Source organism: Globicephala melas, chromosome 16 (genome assembly GCF_963455315.2).
Source record: "Globicephala melas chromosome 16, mGloMel1.2, whole genome shotgun sequence".
Taxonomy (NCBI): Eukaryota; Metazoa; Chordata; class Mammalia; order Artiodactyla; family Delphinidae; genus Globicephala; species Globicephala melas.
The window spans coordinates 27,444,272-27,463,215 of NC_083329.1; the positions used below are offsets into that span (position 1 = coordinate 27,444,272).

The window sequence follows — 18,944 nt, forward strand, 5'->3', positions numbered from 1 at the left end:
ACAAGTTTCAAGATAATGCTGATGCTGCAGGCCAGGACCACACTTTGAGAACTACTGCTTTGACCGATCCCTAGGGGTGGGGACCCTTAAGGGGAGATGGGAGGGAGGAAGGAGGGTTGGGGAATCCAATCCAAAGGCAGAGGAAGCCTCCTTAGTTTACATACCTACACACGCACTCCGGGTGTATGTTGCTTAGTGAAAAGAACATGGAATTTCAAGCCAAGAGACCTGGCTTATCTGCCATTCACTGGCTCACTTGCTGCCAGGCTTTGTACAAATCATTGATCTCTTTTAGCCTAAGTTTCCTCATCTGTAAATGGGGTGATAATAATCCTGCCTTAGAGTTTATAGAGAAGATCTATAAGATTATACATGTGACAGTGCTTTGCAAACTCTAGGAGCTAGACGGGTATTAGCTTTTACAAGATTGTGAGATTTATTGATGTTTATCAAACACACAGTGTTTTACAAATAGTAACTAATTTAACCTTCAGAATAATCCTATAAAGGAGGAACTGTTATTATTATTCCCATCTTATAGATGAGAAAAGCGAAGTTAAGTAACTTGCTCCAAATCATACAGCTAGTAAATGGCAGAGTTTGGATTTGAGCTGTCTGGCTCCTAGCGTACTCCCAGCCACTGCTCTATGCCACCTCCATGTTGGCCTATACTTCTGTCAGCCTGTGCATGTGTGCATTACTCAAGTTTAGAAGAGGTTCTGATTTACTTAAGTGTTTACAAGTGTGTGCAAAGTGTATATAATGTGATGGTATTAGTAATAGTAATTAGTTACTGAACATTTACTCCATGCCAGGCCCTGCACTGTGGCTATCATTGAATCCTCTCAGTCCCACAAGGTAGATCCTATTATTATTCTCATTTTCCTTTTGAAAAATGCTGAATGCTAACTTATCTGAGGTCACACAACTAGAGATGTAAGGAGCAGGTAGGTTTAAATGGATGCCTTCAGAACCTTTGCCCTTAACTCCTATGCAGTACTGAATATGACTGTATGATCAGTGTGGGTATATGTATGTTGGGGTGTGTTTAAATCTATCTCCCTATCTATCTATCTATCTATCCATTCATCCACCCATTCATCCATTCATTTATCCATCCATTCAGCCATTCATTTATCCATCCATTCAGCCAGCCAGCCAGACAGACAGACAGCTAGCCAGCCAATAATCTCTACCTATCTATCATTGGCAGCTGAGTTGTTGCCCTGGGTCAAGTTTTGTGGAAGCCAAGCTGTGGGAGACTGGAGGAGAGGTAAAAGAGGAAACCATGACCACTTTCAGCTGGCTCAAAAAAGATCGAAGTTCCTGTCATGTGTTCCCTTTAGTTCGGAGTGCCTGTAAGGGACAACGCCCTGTCCCAGTGTGCAGGGGGAGAGTTCTCAACCAAAAAGATGGATGCATCCTCTTCATCATTCCCACCGACCCAGGCCAGTGACCAGGCACCAGATGGGCACAGAGGGAACTCATCACACTCTTCAGAAGACAAATCGGGAGCTGACCATTTATCCATCAGTGTCAGTGCTCATCCAGAGGACTAGAATTTGTACACTGGAATCCAAATCAGTTCATATCTTCGAGAGTGATTTCCTTCATGATTCTCCTTAGCACTTATTAATTTTTGGGACAGGGTGCTAAATCTGGTTTTAAACAGATAGAAAGCTGATAGGAAGAACCGAGTTAATGCTTCAAGGAAAGTGGGACTGGTGGGCAAAAGAATAAAATGATTTGGGAGACAAGAAGGGAACTGACCAGTATGACTAATAAGTTACTTTGGGGACTGGGGGCCAAATCACCTGGGTGTGATGGGGTAAGTATTATTTTCTATCTTGAAGAAAAATGTGTGATGTTTATACTGTCTCAGAACAAATAGGCCTGTGACTGATGGATAGTTTACCATTCATGTAGCTGGTTTCATGTACTTTTGACAGCTCAATCAGGATTCCAACAGTTATAAAAAATGATTTTCTTCTTGGAAGTTGCAGGAGGGAAGTATGTACCCCTCGCCCCCGCCCTGTGCCCACTCGCGCTATACTTCTGAGTGAGGAAAGATGGGATGTTCAGAGCAGCACGGGGAGTGGGAAGAGGCCCGTGGGTGCCCCTGAGTCTTCCTGAGTTGGACAGGGGGTGTCTCACTTCTCAAGGGCTGCCTTGGGACTCTTTGGCTGAACTGAGGCCTGGAGGGCCATTCAGGAAGGTCCATGAGCCCTCACTGTCTCTAGGACTGGGATGGGGAGGGGACTGTAGACACGAGGAAGTGGAGATAAGCCCACGAGAAACCGAGAAGAGTCAGACCCAGACAAAGACTGGCCTTGAGGCCGTGTGGAAGATTTGGATTGCGTGTGGATCCACCTGGATCCAACCTATGACCAAGCCCCTGTCTCAGCTGACCTGCTTCCCGGCAAGAAGGGGACCATGAGGATGGAGAGAAGGGCTCCATGAGGATGGAGAGAAGGGCTGTGGTCTCCTGGCTTTCAAGTGGTGGCAGCAAAAATGACAGTGGCCAAAGCAGGAAGATGGAAGGTAGGAGGTCGTATTTTGCCATGTGCCCATGCCCAGGGCCTTTGGGTTTGGGTTCATCCCCTTTAAAACTATTTCAAAATAGAGAAGTCTAGTTGGCACCAAAGATCAGTTAGAGGCTGATGAGATAGTGAAGCTGGAAGCACAGGATGGTCTCAGCCAGGTTTGGAGGTTTTGCCCACACTGGGGCAGGTGACAGGTCTGAGAGCCCCTCAGAGCTAGCACTGCCCACTTACCTGGCACAGACCTGCCACCAGACATGTCGTCAAGCCTCTAGCCTATGACTTTGGTAGGATTAGTGGGATATTCAAGGTGACTTTCACGGAGGCAGCCTCAATATGTGACTCAGCCCCAAGTACACATGGGTCCTCCTGAAGAGTAAGGCTCTTCCCATACTTTTTTCTGCATCACCCCCAACCTGAGCAGGTTCTGGAGTCAGGCCACCTGGGTTCAATCCTTTCCCTTCCACTTACTGGCTGCGTGACCTTGGACAAGCTGCTTCTCCTCTCTGTGCCCACTTCCTTCATTTACAAAATGGACATGATTGGCCCGTTCCCAGAGGCTTGCTGAGAGGAGTCCATGAAATAACCTCCTGTACTTGTTTAGGACAGTGCTTGGCACATTGCAAACACCCACTATGTCATCATTACTTCTCCACCTCCCTCTTTTTCTAATTGCTATCCTATTAATATCAACCATGAGCTAGGCATAATTTAACACGAATTTACCTTATTTATTTATTTATTATTAATTAATTAATTAATTTTTTAGCCATGCCACGTGGCTTGCAGGATCTTAGTTCCCCAACCAGGGATCGAACCTGGGCCATGGCAGTGAGAGTGCCGAGTCCTAACCACTGGACCTTCAGGGTATTCCACCTTTTTTTAAATTTAAATTTTTTTTTTACATAAATTTACTTTAAAATGTATGTCAAGCACTATAGTAGGTGTTGAGGATAAAGTAGTGGGTGCCTATCATGATATTATGCAGCATTTATTGAGCACCTACTCTATGCCGAAGCTCTACTAATTACTCAACATGCATGACCTCATTCACGAAGGTCCTTGCCTTCATGAAGCTAACAGTTTAAAAGCTTTTTTTGTATTATATCTCATGACGCCCTCACAAGAAATCCATGATGCAGATGTGGCTCCAGTTCTACAGAGGAGGAAATTGAGACTGAGAAAGTTCAAGCAGATTGGAGATAATGGGACTTAGATTCAAACCCAGCTCTGTAGCCCAAAGCCCATGCTATTTCCACCACACCACGCCTACATTGCCAAATACTGACAAATTAATTGCCATGCCTATAAAAGGATGGGTCTCATATCCAGGGTATATGCTCCTGTATGTCTGGACACCCGAGCCTGGATGTATCTCTTTGAATGGATACCTTATATTAATAAGTGTAGAGGATGTGTGTGTAGCTGTATTTCTGCATCTTATGCCTGAAGGGAGACTTTTTATGTAACTTTGTGGGGTTGTGCGGCTAAGTGCAGCTGTGGTCTGGTGAAGGGTCAGTGTAACTATGTGAGCAGGGGTGTAGGGGTGTCCGCTTAGATGTCTGTTGGTCTGTGTGGCTATGGTGTGCTCAGATTGTCAGTGGGTTGTATTGGGGTGAAGGGCTCTCCAGACTCTCCCCTTAAAGGAAGGGAGAGAGGTACTGGGAGCCAGGAGGGGGTGGCCTTCTGGATAGACCCTCCTGGGTGGGGACATCCGCTGGGCCTGGGCCTTGCCTGCTGGCTCCAGTGCCTGGTGCTGGGCTTTAGGCTGAAAGCTGGCCATGCTCATTTCCCCTTAAACACTGCAGATGAAGGTCCCGCAGTGGGCATGGGCGGGAGGGCACCGTGTCGCTCACGTTACAAATCAATTCATTACCGGCACTTGCAGTCGCCTCCGATCTTCAAGGATCGGGGGTTTGATGAAGAGGTTTCATTTCAAGAAATAAACCTTTTAAATTAACCAAGAGATGAGGGAAATTTCTTTATTTAAAAAATGCTCAGGCCCTGCTGGCTTTGTTTTCTCTCTCTTATTAGCATTGTTATTAATAATCCTACCCTTTCTCTCCTGGGGATGGTTCACCCTGTCGGGGAGGCAGAGCAAGCCACTCAGACTTGGGGGCAGACCCCTGGCCCCAGGCACCTCTGGCCAGGCCTGTCTGCTCCACCAGGTCTCCCAGGTCCAACAGTGGGGACCCACCCAGGCTCCTACGCTCCAGACAGACTCTCAGGCAGGTGGCCACGAACCTGCTGGGTGACCTTGGGCAAGTCACTTGACCTGTCTGTCCTTAACAGCAAGACGAACATAGAATCACCAGTTTCTACAACTGGACCTTAACGATAGGAGTTTAGCCTTTGCATGTTATCAATGAGAAACCAGGCTCAGAGAAGGCAAGTGAGTTATTTAAGGTCACACAGAATCTTCATAGCAGAGATGATTTTGACATCTACCTAATTTCTAGTCTAGTTTCTACTTGGAAACAAGCATTTGGATTTGTGGTCTATAAGTTACAAAGCACCTTGATACACATGATCTCACTGGATGTGTACTAAAAACTTAGCTGTATATTATCATCCCTCTTTTACAGTGAGGGAAATGAGGTGCTCTGGGAATGCACCAGCCAGAGTTTTGACAGGAAACTTATGACATACCCTATTGGGTTATTTGAGAAGAGTTTCATAAAACAACTATTTACAAAGGTATGGAAAAGGATTGGGAAAAGTACAGGTAATGGTGCAGTATCCTGGGGCTGGCAACAGTGGAAAGCCATGACTAACCCAGGTCTAAAAGGAACAAAGATGGAGATGGAGAAATGTGGCCAGAATCAGGAGAGAGAGCTGAGTGGATAGGTGGGGAGAGCTATGGCCTCAGGTGGGGAGATGCAGCCAGCCGCAGCAACCTGTGCGTGAGGGAGCCAAGGAAGGAAATACCCCAACTCCCCTCTCCTCTCCTTCTAGTCAAACCCAAGGGGGCCAGTGGATGCAGACTGTGCAGGCCAGGCTCCCGGGCACAGAGCAGGGTGGAGGAGGGTGGCAAAGGATCTAGAGGGCAGACAGCCAGGGGGATAGCAACTTGCCAGTAAATGGCAGAGAGAGGATGTGACCTCAGAACTCCCGAGCCTAAGGGTCTCCTAAGTCCAAAGCCATAGTCTTTTCTGTCACCACACTCGGACCCAGTGATACCTGACCCTGCCTCATGGAGTTCTGCACAACTCAAATGCAATGCTGGGTCTGGAGGTGTAGCCTAGTATGAGGGACGGCTGTCCCTCCTGATGGCCACTCCAGGAGGGACCAAATGCTGGCATCGAGCAATGACAGCTAACAGTATCTCACTTCCCAGAGAGCAGGTTTGCATCAGAACAGGGACCTTCCGGAAACCCAAGGCTTTCACCCAGCCGAGTAGCCCGTGGGGTGTCCCTGGGCTCCTTTCACAGGCCCACCCTGCCGACAAAGGTCAGCCCTAAAAGTCTGCACACCACAGAGCTAGCACAGGGATCAGATTGAGCAGATGCCATCCCCCTTCACACAGACAGAGAAAAGTGGGGCCCATAGAGGACACCACCCACTGCTTCCTTTGGGGTTCACTCCCCACTTGATGTAGGATGGGTTGGAGGATCCCAGAGAAACCCAGATTAGAGCCTCTTTTTCCTTGCCATCTCCCCCCCCCCCAAGGAAAACTAGGCTGACAGATTAAGGTCATGGGGAAACTTGAGAGACAGTGGCACCCAGAAGGGTGTAGAGCTCAGTTCTGGAGGATCCAGGGCCTGGGGACACCAGGGAATCTGAGGTTCTACAACCAGGAAGAAGGAGGGGATGGAAGTTATCAGAGGCGGGGCACAACCAGGCTGTTTAAACTCTATTTTCCAGGTCCCATCCCAACTGGTATTTACAGAGTCATTTCTTAGGGGGGCGGGGTCTGTCTTCCTGTTTAAAACAAGGCTGCCCAAGGCCAGGACTATGTTTTTCATCATCAGACTAGGGGTCTCCGGAAGTGGAGCTTAGCTCATCCTCTGTGTGGCCTCCTAAACTCAGTCCAGGGCTCTGATCTCAGGTGGGAGCGTCAGCTCAGCAGACCTCCCCATCAAAGGACCGCAAACCCCAAGGCTCCCCCTCTCTTCCCAGGTGCCCTCCCAGTCTGCCCCCGCTGCAGACTGGGGGAAGGAGGGAGAGGAGGAGAAAAAGGCCTTCCCAGCCTAGGCATAGACCTGCCCAGGTGTGTGGGGGACCAGTTCACCATCTCATTAACGTGGAATTGTTTTTAGGTTAATAATCTTGCGTTAATTTCCCCTTAAAATATTGTCTTTGACCGTTAAATGCTCACACTGTTATAAAAAGAACGTAATAAATGATCTTGAAGCAAATTCTCCTGCCAAATGTCATAATTTATTTGCATAATTAGCTCTTAATTTTAATTCAATATGCAAATCCACGCTTCCTTTTCATTGCAGCCGCCTGTTTCCCAGCCGGGTGGCCATGAATTTACTGTGACACTCTCTCCACGGCTGTCAGAGGCCGGGGTGGGGAGGCAGGTGCCTTCTGGGGCTGGTGCCTGGAGGAGGGGTTCAGACACACAGACTCAGATGGACAGGCCCACAGGTCCCTGCTACTTGAATGCAGGCTCCCAGGATGGACCGGTGTGGACAGTGGGATACCAACATGCAGACTGGCAAGTGCAGAGACCCACCAACATTTTGCTCAGGCAGAGATCCAGAGGTGAAGGTGCAGGAACCCAGACTTATAAGCTGACACATTAAGAAACCCATGGACACCCTAGGCACACTACACAGGCAGAAACGTATGAACACTGACTCCCATGAAGTCCCACGGCCTCCTGGACCCAGACATATGTGCTGACACTCAGACACATGGGCACATCCAGATATACCTACAGATGTGGATGAACTCAGAGACCCAGCCTGCGAGCAGAGGTGCATGGGCACAGAGAGCATTGTTTGGATGGAGAGGACCCTGGGCCTAGATACAGATGTGCGGAGCCACGCTTGCCAAGACACCCAGAGCTAGGAGACCACATCTATGCATGCATACATATAACAAGACACACCATCCCAGACAGGAACTGGACAACCCTACAGAAAAGCCAGGATGCTACGTGGACCCCCTGACGCAGGTAGGACTTGGCCTTCAGGTCTCCATAGTAAGCATTCTGAGGCCTTGTAGGGCCTGTGGGAGGAGCACTGAGCTTAGAGTCAAGGGACCAAGTTCTCGTACCAGCACCACCTCCCACTTGTTGGGAGACCTTGAGCAAGATATATCATCTTTTTTTAATTAAAAAACTTTTTTTCATCTTTTTTTAAAATAAGAGCTTTATCGAGATATAATTCATCTATTTAAATTGTACAAGTCATGGTTTTTAGTATATTCACAGGGTTGTGCAACTATCATCATAAGATGTTTTAGAACAGTTGAATTATACCCCCAAACCCTATACCCACTAGCAGTCAGTCCTCTTTTCCCCCCACACCCTCTCTTCCCCCAACACCCCTTCCCCACCCCCCAGCTCTAAACAACCCCTAATCTACTTTCTTTCTGTGTATAATTGCTTATTCTGGACATTTCCTATAAAGGGAATCATACAACGCATGGCTTTTGGGGACTGGTTTCTTTCACTTAACATAATGTTTTCAGTATTCATTCATGTCGTATCATGAATCCGTACTTCATTCCTTTTTATGGACAAATATTCCACTGTATGGATGTAGTACCACATTTATTTATGCATTCGTCTGTTGGAAATTTGGATCGTTTCTACTTTTTGGCTGTTATGAATAATGCTTCTATGAACATTCTTGTATAAGTTTCTGTGTGGACCTATGTTTTCATCTCTCGAGTTTATTCCTAGGAGCGGCACTTCATTGTCTTAGAGTTTGATTTTTGCATCTGTAAAATGAGAGGGTTCACTCTAATGGAAACTCGAAGGCTTATCTTGTTGCATTTGTTTATGATTAACATGGCATTTTCCAGCTGAGGTTATGGTTTTCTCACACAGCCAGACACACACAGCAGCTCAGATACATACTCACGCACACACATGTGCGCGCGCGCGCACACACACACACACACACTCACCAACACGGCCACCCAGACACTTAGCCACAAAGGCACAGGTGCACCCAAATTGACCTAGACCCCCGCAGGAACCTATCCCTGAGTTCAGGGCCTAGAGAATAAGATAGAAATGCAATTGGAGAGACTGTGAGAGCCACAGGGAGGGCCTTTCATGGTGAAAGGAGGGTAAGTCTGAAATTTGGGAGGAAGGAGGTCAGCCAACAAGATGGAGAAAAAAGGCAGAACGAGAGGGTGAAGTGTTAGAGATGGGGAGTTGGGGTCAGGATCTGGTCTAAACACCAGGACACTTGGGTCCCATTTCCCCAGCTGTTTCTGCCTTATCCCATTGACTAGGTTCCCCTTTGTTTCCCTGCTCCCTCACCCTAGAGGAAAACTGACCCCTCCCCACCCTCCAGCCACCCCCCCCCCCACCTTCTACAAGCTGAGGAGACAAAAGGGATCCTTTTCCAGGATAATTAAGCCTCAAAGACAGCAGCTCCTCCCAGGAAACTGATCGGGTTTGCCCTGAGAGAGCCCTTTAGTGTGGGAGGGGAGGAGAATGGAGACAGGGAGAGACTGAGAGATGCCTAGGAGACAAGAAAGTGAACTCAGACACAGCTGACACTGATTCCTGTGGCCATGTACTGCCTGTCACAGAAGTTTGATCTTTAATTTTCCCTCTTAGGAGAGGGGTTTATGAGGTTAGGGGGCTGATTAGCTGTAGACCCTAATACATGGCCTCTCCATGATCACAGAAATCCTGGGTATAGATGAGTGGAAAGTGTCTGAGCGTGTGTGTGTGTGTGTGTGTATGCGCGCACACTGTTATTATGGACGTGTGTTGATGTTGTTGCTGTGTACCAGTGTGTGAATGTGTGTCTGTCTCCAGCCCTCATGGGCCCCAAACTCCCACCCATGCCCCCCTGCAGAAGATTCACTGTGCGGCCTCAGCGGAGTTTCTAACCTGGAGTGATCACTTTCCTGATTTGCCACTTTAGTACTCTTGTTAATGAATTTTTAATCTTCTTAATGACATTAAACACGGAAAGTAATTAAGGAAAACAAGTTTGAAACTGCTGACTTCAACCCTTTATTCACAACTATTTAATGTAGAATTAATTTGATTTTGCCCATTATTCAAATGAATGCGCTACCTTCTCCTCGGCCCCAGGCCTGTCCCCTTGCCCCGTCCCCACATGCCCAGAGACACCCTGTGGCAATCACCCAGTTATCATCTGACCCGAGTGGGAGATGGTTTCTGTGTGACACATCCATGCCGGGAACCCGGGTGTGAGGACTGAGCCAAATTCCTGGAGGGTGAGGGGCAAAGAGTGACCTCTCTAGGTCGAGAGAACTGAAGACACTCAGGAGGGCTCAAGGAAGACAGAGGGAGGCCTGAAGAGATGATGCTAGAATGGCGAGGACTCCCCTCCATCTCAGATTTCCAACCCTACATGCTCAATCATCAGCCCCCAGGAGCTCGGTGACCTATGCACACAAATGCTTGGATGATGGGGGACCTTCACATTCTCATGTATTTGGTATTAGAATATTTAAATCTGTTGACCTCAAGAGAGTCAGGTGTTTGGAGGCTCAGATGCTGAGGTCCCCTGAGTTCCAATTTCTGGCCATTTTTCAGATTTTCATTTTCAAAATTTTAGAAAAAGAAGCTCCTCCCCCTAAACCGTAGGCCTGAAGCCACTATTTGGATGGATGAGGCCAAAATGGGCAAGTAATAGCTGTTTGAAACTGGGCTTAAAACTGACCCAGGTCTTAGGAACAGAAACCATGCTCCAGGGCAGAGCCAGCCAGTCCCTGAGCCTGAATGGGTTTGGCCTCTATCTTCCAGAAGGGGTTCTTAACCGGCCTCTGAGCCCTGGGTGAGAAGGAAGAAAGGGTCCAAAGGAGCCCTGGGAGTGCCCCTGGGAGGACCTCAGTGTTCTCACAGTGGGGGGAAGCTGGGAGAAGAGAACAGCTGCAGCCCATCTCCCCCAGCCTCTTGACTCCTGCCCCAAAAGGCCCCCCGACTTCAGCCTTGGGTCCCAGATCTTGCTCTGTGTGAGTGTATATTGTACATGTGTGAGGGCAAAGACAGGAGGGGTGCGGTAGATATGACCTTAGAAGGCAACAGAGGGGAGTGGGGAAACCTCAGCACATGGCCTCAGGCAGATGTGACCTAAATCCTGGCTCTGCACTTCCGCTTGACTTTGGGCAAGCCCTGACCTCTCCCTTCCTCCACTCTGAAGTGGGGAGACAGATCCCTACCTTGAGGAGTTGTTAGGAAGAATAAGTGGGAATCACAGGTGCAATCCCAGCACATTGCCCAGCCTACAGTGTGATTCTCCATCAATTCCTGGCCCATTCCCCGCCCCCACCGGCCCCACCTGTGGGGAAAAAGGAGACTCCAAGAATGTGCCAGAGAAGGAAAACAGAGGGCTTCTGGGGCTAGAGGCCAAAAGAGGGTCTCAGGAAGCCATGGATTTGCCTAGATGTGCTGAGAGTGGCGAGGGAAGCCAGCATTGGAGAGCTTCCTCCCTCTAATCCCTTGAATATCCCCAGAAATATTCCTTGGAGTCATTCCCCTGAATTCTATTCCCAGGAGGGGTTTTCTCTCTTCTTCCCTCCCACTTACCCTTTCTTCTTGTCTCTTTTCTCCAAACAAGCCTCCCCCAAGTGACTTCACTCATCTCAGCTCCTGGAAGAAAACCAGCCCTAACCTTGTGCACACCTCCCAGCCCAACTCTGCACTGAGCCATGACTGGGCCTGAGCTGATGCAGTCTCTCTCGCCTCTTCCTCCCATTCCAGGGACTTTATGGGCTGAGACGCTGCCGGCTTGCTCACTTCTCCCTCTCTCCCGCTCCTCTCTCCATCATCCTCCAGGTCTCTTGCCCCTCTTTCTTTCCTCCCCTGCCACGGCCGGCCTTGCTCTGCTCTGTGTCTGTCTCCCCCCACCCCCTCACAGCCTCTCTCTTTCTTGAGAGACCATGGATTCTAGAACACTACACCTATGACTGTCCAGCACACACTCTCAGGAAAGGAGAACTGGCAGAGGGCACTGGAAGGACCCCACCTTGAGGGTGCCCCAGGATGGAGACAGTCCTTGAACCCAGCTGTTCAGCTCCAGGAAGCCCAGAGCTGGTGTGACCTGGGTCTCCTGTCTCCCAATTGCTCTGCCCACTTCCCCTCCTTGCTGACATCCTGGGAAGGGCCAGGCGGGTTCTGAAGAAGAGGACCTGATCCCTCCCACACGTACTCACCACCCCAACTCTCTCACTCATAAAACCCTCTCACAAAGGCCCACGCTATCATACACACACACGTACTCACATACTGGACAAACTCGCATCTCACTTACACACAGACACAAGTATGCATGGGCACAGACACACACAGATGCAGGCACACACTCACAGACACACGCAGCGGCCCCCCCCCAACTCACACAGATGCATACGCGCACATACATACACGTGCGGAGATCCCACAGGCGCCCAAAAGCACAGGGCAATGATTAATGTCCCCTCAGAAAAAGAAATTATATCGAATAAATTAAACTACTGTGGCAGCAAATTGAAAAATAAGGATGTAAATGAGGTTTGAATACTTAATATCGAAGACAAGGGGGGAAGGAGAAGGGATGGCTGGGTCCCCTGAGAGGGGAGAGGAGGGTTCCTCCTGCCCCCCAATTAGACCCTGGCTCCTGTCCAGAGACCTGAGAGCGGGGGACTGGGGTGGCATGGGGGCTTCAGTCGGCACAGGGGACCCTCTCCCTAGCGGCAGTTGCAGAGAAGGTCCCAGACCTCTAGAAAGACTCAGGGAGGGGGGATAGGGAGGAGGTGGGGTGACCACCCGGTAGCACCTCAGAACTCATCCATGACAGGCCCCAGCGTACAAATGGACACTTGCTTTCTGGTCCAACACATACTCCTTTGAAGGCCTGTCCTGCCTTACCTGAGCCCATTGCTCTCCTCCCCGAGACCCTCACCCACCCCAAGATACCCAGATGCATCTGATCACATATGCCTTGCTCAGCCCTCCACAACTGAGCCCCAAAGCTGCGTACATTCTCAGAACTCACCTGCCTCCTCACCCCCCAAGGTGTCCTAATCCACCCCCCACCCTGCCCACACCACAGACATTCCGCCCACTCACCCACCGAGGCCTCAGTACTCGCCTGGCACAGTCCTACCCACTCCACATACCCCAAACACACACCTGCACACACACACAAATTCTTTCCTTGGAGCACATCATGACATACCACTGTCACACACACACACTACCTACAAATCGTCACACACACACACACACACAGCAGGCAGGTTCCATCCAGCCCCCATCTCTGCTTCTCTCTGCCTCCATCTCTGGTGCTGTCTCAGTTTCCCTCACTCTTCCTGCCAACTTCTTTTTCCTGGTCGCCTTTGCCTCAGACACCCCAATATTTCCCTGCCCCACTCCTTCCCCTCGGTGGCCGGCCCTGGGCTGCTTCCCCCACCCCCACCCCTTCCTCTCCTCCGCTTCTCTGGCTGTCGTCTCTGTTCATATATATTTAGTATTTATTTACAAGGCTGGGTTTTTTCCCTGGGCGGGAAGCCAGCCGTGCACAGAAATCCTTAAGATGCTATAAAGCTGGTGAGGTATAAAATGGAAAGTGGTTAGTGCGCTGTTTGGAGATATCTCACCGGCGGCCGGGGGCCCGCGCCGCCCAGCCGCCCGCTGTAAATCTCCCGGAGTTTAGCGCGCTTGTTTGTATCTGGCCGGGAGGGGAGGGACGCACGCCGGGAGGGGCGGGGGCCGGCGGGGTAGGAGCCCCCCAGCACGGGGACCCTTCTGGAGAGGCTGTCGCTCCCTTCTCAAACGAAGGAGGGGTGAAGGGAGGGCTGGGAAGACCCCCCTTTTGGGAAACAGAGGCTCTTCAGCTGTGCCTCTTCTGAACTTAGCCTTGTCCGCAAGGGGGATCCAAAAAAGGAGTGAAAACCCACAGCCCAGAGGTCCCCTACCAGTGCCTGAGATGGGACAGGGACTTTACAATACTCCTCACCCATCTGTGAACCTCTTGCCCCAGAGTCGGCTTAATCTACCCCGCGCCCCAAAGGGCTGGACGGATGGAGAGAGAGTCGATGACCCTGGCAGGGAGGTCACTCAAGGAGGTGAAGAGTTTAGCGCAGGGAACCACGGTTCTGTCACTGACAAGCTGGGTGACATCACACAAGTTATTTCAAGCCCTGAGCCCCAGTTTCCTCTTCCTCAATGGAATCATAATAGCTCCTGCTCTCAGGGCCCACGGGAAGACTGAATGAGTCAGTGCAGGTGAAGGATTTCGCACAGTGCCTGGTACTTAGTAGGTGCTCAGTAAATGCTGAGAGTGTGTCCATCTGCCCCGCACTTTGTTCATCCACGCGTCTAGTTAGTTGCTCATTTTCTCATTTCTTTCGTTGACTATTCACGACATCCATCCACCCATCTATTCAGCAGCTTTAATCTGTGGGGTTCTGAGCTCTGTAGTGGAGAATTCTGCAGAAGGCAACAGACCTCCCAGGGGAGCTCCAGTCTGGATAGGGCAGTAAGATCTAAACCAAAAGGATAAAAGAGCCATCTCTGGGGCTTCCCTGGTGGCACAGTGGTTAAGAATCCGCCTGTCAATACAGGGACACCGGTTCGAGCCCTGTCTGGGAAGATCCCACATGCTGCGGAGCAACACAGCCCGTGCGCCACAACTACTGACCCTGCACTCTAGAGCCTGCGAGTCACAACTGCTGAAGCCCGTGTGCCACAACTACTGAAGCCCGCGCACCTAGAGCCCGTGCTCCACAACCAGAGAAGCCACTGCAATGAGAAGCCCGCACACCACAACGAAGAGTAGTCCCCACTCTCAGCAACTAGAGAAAACCCGTGTGTAGCAGTAAAGACGCAATGCAGCCAAAAATTAAATAAATGAATTTAAAAGAAAAAAGAGCCATTTCTGGATTATGTAGCATTTCAGGGTCACTTGGAGAAAAGGGCTCGCCCCACACATCAGTGTGCCCATCCCTGTCCGCAGCCACTGATGGAGCCCTTTGAGTTCCTGTGGCATGAGAGTCACAGGAGGAGTGAAGGAGCAAGTGGACTGTGAACCCCCGGAGGGTAGCTCTCATCCCCCACTCATTCCCCCCTAAACCCAGCAGAGCCCAGAGCCCAGCTCTCAGGAGCTGTCAGTAAGTGCCCTTTGATTGATGAGTTGGGAAGGCTGAACTCTGCCACACTCCCCTCTCGCTCTGGAGCAATGACACACCTGTCATACAGCCTGCACACGCATGTCCCAGCTCACCTGGACACATGTCAGGAGGGTTGGGAGTAATGACCGGGAACTCTTAGGTGGTCACCGTCCAGAAAAGGAGGCTCAGAAGAGCCAAGTCTGTGTCACACAGCCACGTCCTAGCTTGTTTTGCTGTATTGGTTCATTTGTTCACTCATTCATTCATTTATTCAACAAGTGTTGACTGAGTCCCCTCACCTAGAGGTGAGGAGGACACATATGAATGTTTCTTAGTCCTGGCTCTCAAGAAGTTTATAGTCCAGGAGAGCTGTTGGGCAGACATACTAGTAATAATAGTATCAGGAAAGCTATGATAGGAGCCAGGATAGCCGTAGAGAGAACTAGAAGGTTCACAGGGAAGAGAAAGCACTTCTGGTCATCATGGGGAATAATCATTAAAAAAAGTAAAAAGAACAATAATAACAGCTAGCAGGCACCTTGCTAAGCATTTCACAGAGACTATTCAAAATAGATTTACTTGAATCCAGTCTTGCAAAGGATTAGAATATTGATGGGCAGAGATGAGTTGGGGTGTTGGAGGGTGATGCCATTCCAGAAGGAGAGCATCACAGGCAGAGGAAGAGCATGAAACAGTGCACAGAGGTGGGAAATCACTAGGTGGGGGATGTGCAGGGGAACCGCTTAGAGTCCAAATATGAGTGTGAAGGAAAGTAATGGGAAGGTTTGGAGAAGGAGTAGGTAGGGGCCAGATCACAAAGGGCCGTGAACATCAGAGTAAGGACTTTGTACTTTATTTAGTAGGCGATGGGGAGCCACTGAAGGTTTTTGAGTAGGGGAGTGACATGATCAGAGCTGGGCTTTAGAACAGTTCATCTGGCAGTAGTGTGTAGAACCATGAGATGCAGAACTTAAAGGCAGACAGCCCCACTCGGAGGAAGATGCCGCACCTGGTGCATGGTAGGTGCTCCGTAACAGTTTATTGGTTGAATTGAAGAGATCCAGGAGAGCTGTGATAAGGGTCTTCCTGGGGCCAGTGGTGATGGTGAGCCAGTATGGGTGCAAAAGATATCAGGAAGTATCTCTGAATTTGTAAGCTGATTGAAGATAGAGATGAGGATGGGGGAGGAGCTAGAGACTCCAAGGTTCCTGTGAGGGTCAATGGGGTGTGTGCGTGACTCCTAACAAAAAAGGGAGTCACAAGTTGTTGTTGACTTTAGGAGAGATGTATGAGTTTTAGGAGAGACATATGCTTTTCAACATATTAGCCCCACACTGCCTGGATTGTGGGCTTGGATCTCAAGAGAAGATTGGAATTAGAGGTCAATGTTTCCATTACTTGCAGGGGGTGGATGAGATCTCCTGAGACAGTGTAGGAGGGAGTGGAGGGCTGGAATTTGAGTTTTACACTGTAGCCATATTGGGGGGAGGATGTAGAAAGCAAAAGAGACAGAGAAGGTATGTTAGAGACATGAGAGAAGCAGGAGAATGCGATGGGCAAGGGGGCAGAGAGATGAGTGAGTTTCCCAGAGTGAGCAGTATTCCAGGGGTTCTCATGGGGTGGGGCCTGGGAATCAGCAGTGGGGTCTGTTGGCCAGGACATTGGACAAGAGTCCATGGGCAACCTTGTGGGGAGAAGTGTTGGTGGAGTGGAGGCTGGAGGATGTTCCTGGGTGCAGGGGATACTCCACGGCATGGCATTCAGGGACACTTTATCACCTATCCATTGGGCAGACCAACCCCCCAGACTTGAGGTTTCCCCAGAGGCTGTCTTTTGTCCTGCATGGAGCAACTGCCAATATGGCCTGGAGAGGAAAGTGGGGCTTGGACTGCTCCCTGACTCAAGATCCCTGAGACCCTCAGGTCTCAGCACACTCAGAGGTTGTTGGGTTCATGCTATTTATTTGGCTTCAAACCTACACCACTGTGCTCTTCTCTCTGATAAAGGTGACCCCCTCGTCCAGTCATCCCCTGGACAGGCTTGGCTATCCTCTTCCTTGCCATTGGAGATTGCCCTGGTCCATGGCCTGCTACCTCTGTCCTGGGCCATACCCCAAGCACTTGAGCTGGTGATGCCCAGGTCCCCCCAGGAGCCGCAGGACTGTGGGGTACAGGAAGCAGCTGGGGCTCAGTAAAGCAGAGGGGCAGGACCCAGAACCCTGCTTTCCATTTAGGAAGAGCAAGGCATGGGAGGTGGTGTGGACCCCCACCCTCCCGGAGGGGACCTGCAGTCCTAAATGCCCCTGTGCCTTCTCCATATTGTGGGAAAAGCTGCCGCATCCATCACTGTCAGGCGCCGAGTTTGAATAAATTTGAATGCACTGAGCCGTGGGCTGCAGTTTCTATAATATCACTTTCCAGTTTGAATATTTCACTTACTTTTTTTTTTTTTTTTTTGAATTTCTTTTCATCCAACAGTTTCTCCTTTTCATCTACCCCCGTTGCAGCCTGGCTCTGGATACAGAGAGAGGGCAGTGCCTTGAGGGAGTCTGAGACAGGAAGAGGCCAGGTCTTTGCCAGCTTTGATACCTCTGTCCTCCCACCTTCCACCCCCCCACCCAGCACATGTGCTCCCTGGACCGGGAGCTCCAACTCCCCTCGAGTGTGATGGGGAAAGGGCAGCCGGAGAATGAGTCACCCTCACACTCCCACCCTTCTGCATCGGCAGACCGAGTGCACCAGGGCCCTGCTTCTTCCCTACGGGGGTCCCCCCAACCAGTCCCTCACCTACTGAACCTCCATCAGACACAACACACACGTGCGCACACACACCATCTGATATATTAATATATACCTAGATGTCAATGGCAGATTGCAATTTCCACCTAGGAAGCTTGCTCCTAAGTCCCTCCAGCCACTGTCCTGCCTTCCCCTATAAATAAGAACCTCCTAATTCTGGATCCCCTCCCCCCTCCCCCATCTCTCTGTATCGCTTCACTCCCCATTCATCAGTGTGGTGCCGACAGCCATGCCTTCTAGATGCAGGCTGCTGGGAGGGAGAAAGGACCAGAGTTCCGGCAATGCACTCCAGAGAACCACCCTCAGTTCCTGGCCACAGGCCCCTTGACTTGCTAGACTGTGGTTGGCGCCATCTCCACTCCTCATCAAGCGCTCAGGGACCAGGGAGAACTGAGGTGCAAGCAGAGAGAGACCATCCAGGAACAAAACGAGTCAGGGTTGCATGCAAAGTTAGGTCCAGATAGAGATGAGGGGTGAGCAGGTTGAGAGGGGTATTCAGGGAGCCCTGAGTCTGTATCTCTCCATAGGGGGTCTGGCCACACTGCCCCTTGGACCATCCATAAGGCGCCCTCACCACAAGGACAATCTCTAGAGGGCAGTGACCATCCAGGAGGCTCATAGCGGTGCTGCCCATCAGTGAGGACACTCTACCATATGGGGCACACTAACTGGCCGGAGGGAGCATTGAGTACCCCAGCCATCTAAAAAGGACTCACAATGACCATATGTGGATCCCTGACCCTCCAAGGGGTCACCAGCCATCCAGGCCGCATCCCACGGAGACATAGTCATAGGGCAGCTTCTCCTCCTCGCTGCCAGAAACAGCACTTACTTTGGATATTAATCATCCCCCAGCAATGCCTACATCTACCACGTGGTAGGTATGTAGGTAGGTAGGTACTGGGGGGAGATAGGCGAGCGGAAGTAGGAGGCAGAAAGCCTCAGTGAATCTGTGACTTTTGAAGGCGACGTACAGCTCCCCACTGTGTGCCTGGTCCTGTGTATTCAAAGTGGAAAAAGCAGGAGACAGGGAAGAAATGGTCAGAGTTTGGGGAGCTCACGGTGTGGTTCAGGAGATGAAGGTGCCGTCAAGGGCAGTATTTATTTCTACTTTACATTTTGCCATGTTCAAAGAGGGGTTGAGTGGATTTAGGACACACACACACACACACACACACACACACACACAAAAACAGTTAAAAAGAGATAGGGAGCCATTTAAAGGCAGGAGAAAGATAAATGGACTGGAGGTTCAGTTGGAGCGAGCGTCTGCAGTTCACAAGGCCATCACAGGATGGGGGCTCATGCGGTAACTGTCCACCTCTCAGGGAGCTCAGTCACTGTGGGT

At 50.3% G+C, this 18,944-nt stretch overlaps 1 protein-coding gene across 3 annotated transcripts in view; it reads right to left on the reverse strand.

Moving 5' to 3' along the window:
- Positions 1-18,944, reverse strand: part of HIF1AN (hypoxia inducible factor 1 subunit alpha inhibitor) — a 108,799-nt gene that overhangs the window by 13,962 nt on the left and 75,893 nt on the right. Inside the window, exon 9 of one of the 3 annotated variants that reach the window (XM_060286769.2) lies at positions 6,935-7,086. The exons of the other annotated variants lie outside the window; for them this stretch is intronic. The gene's annotated coding sequence lies outside the window, so the exon portion shown is untranslated. Of the gene's footprint in view, positions 1-6,934; positions 7,087-18,944 lie in introns of those variants that run through there. 3 annotated transcript variants of the gene reach the window in all.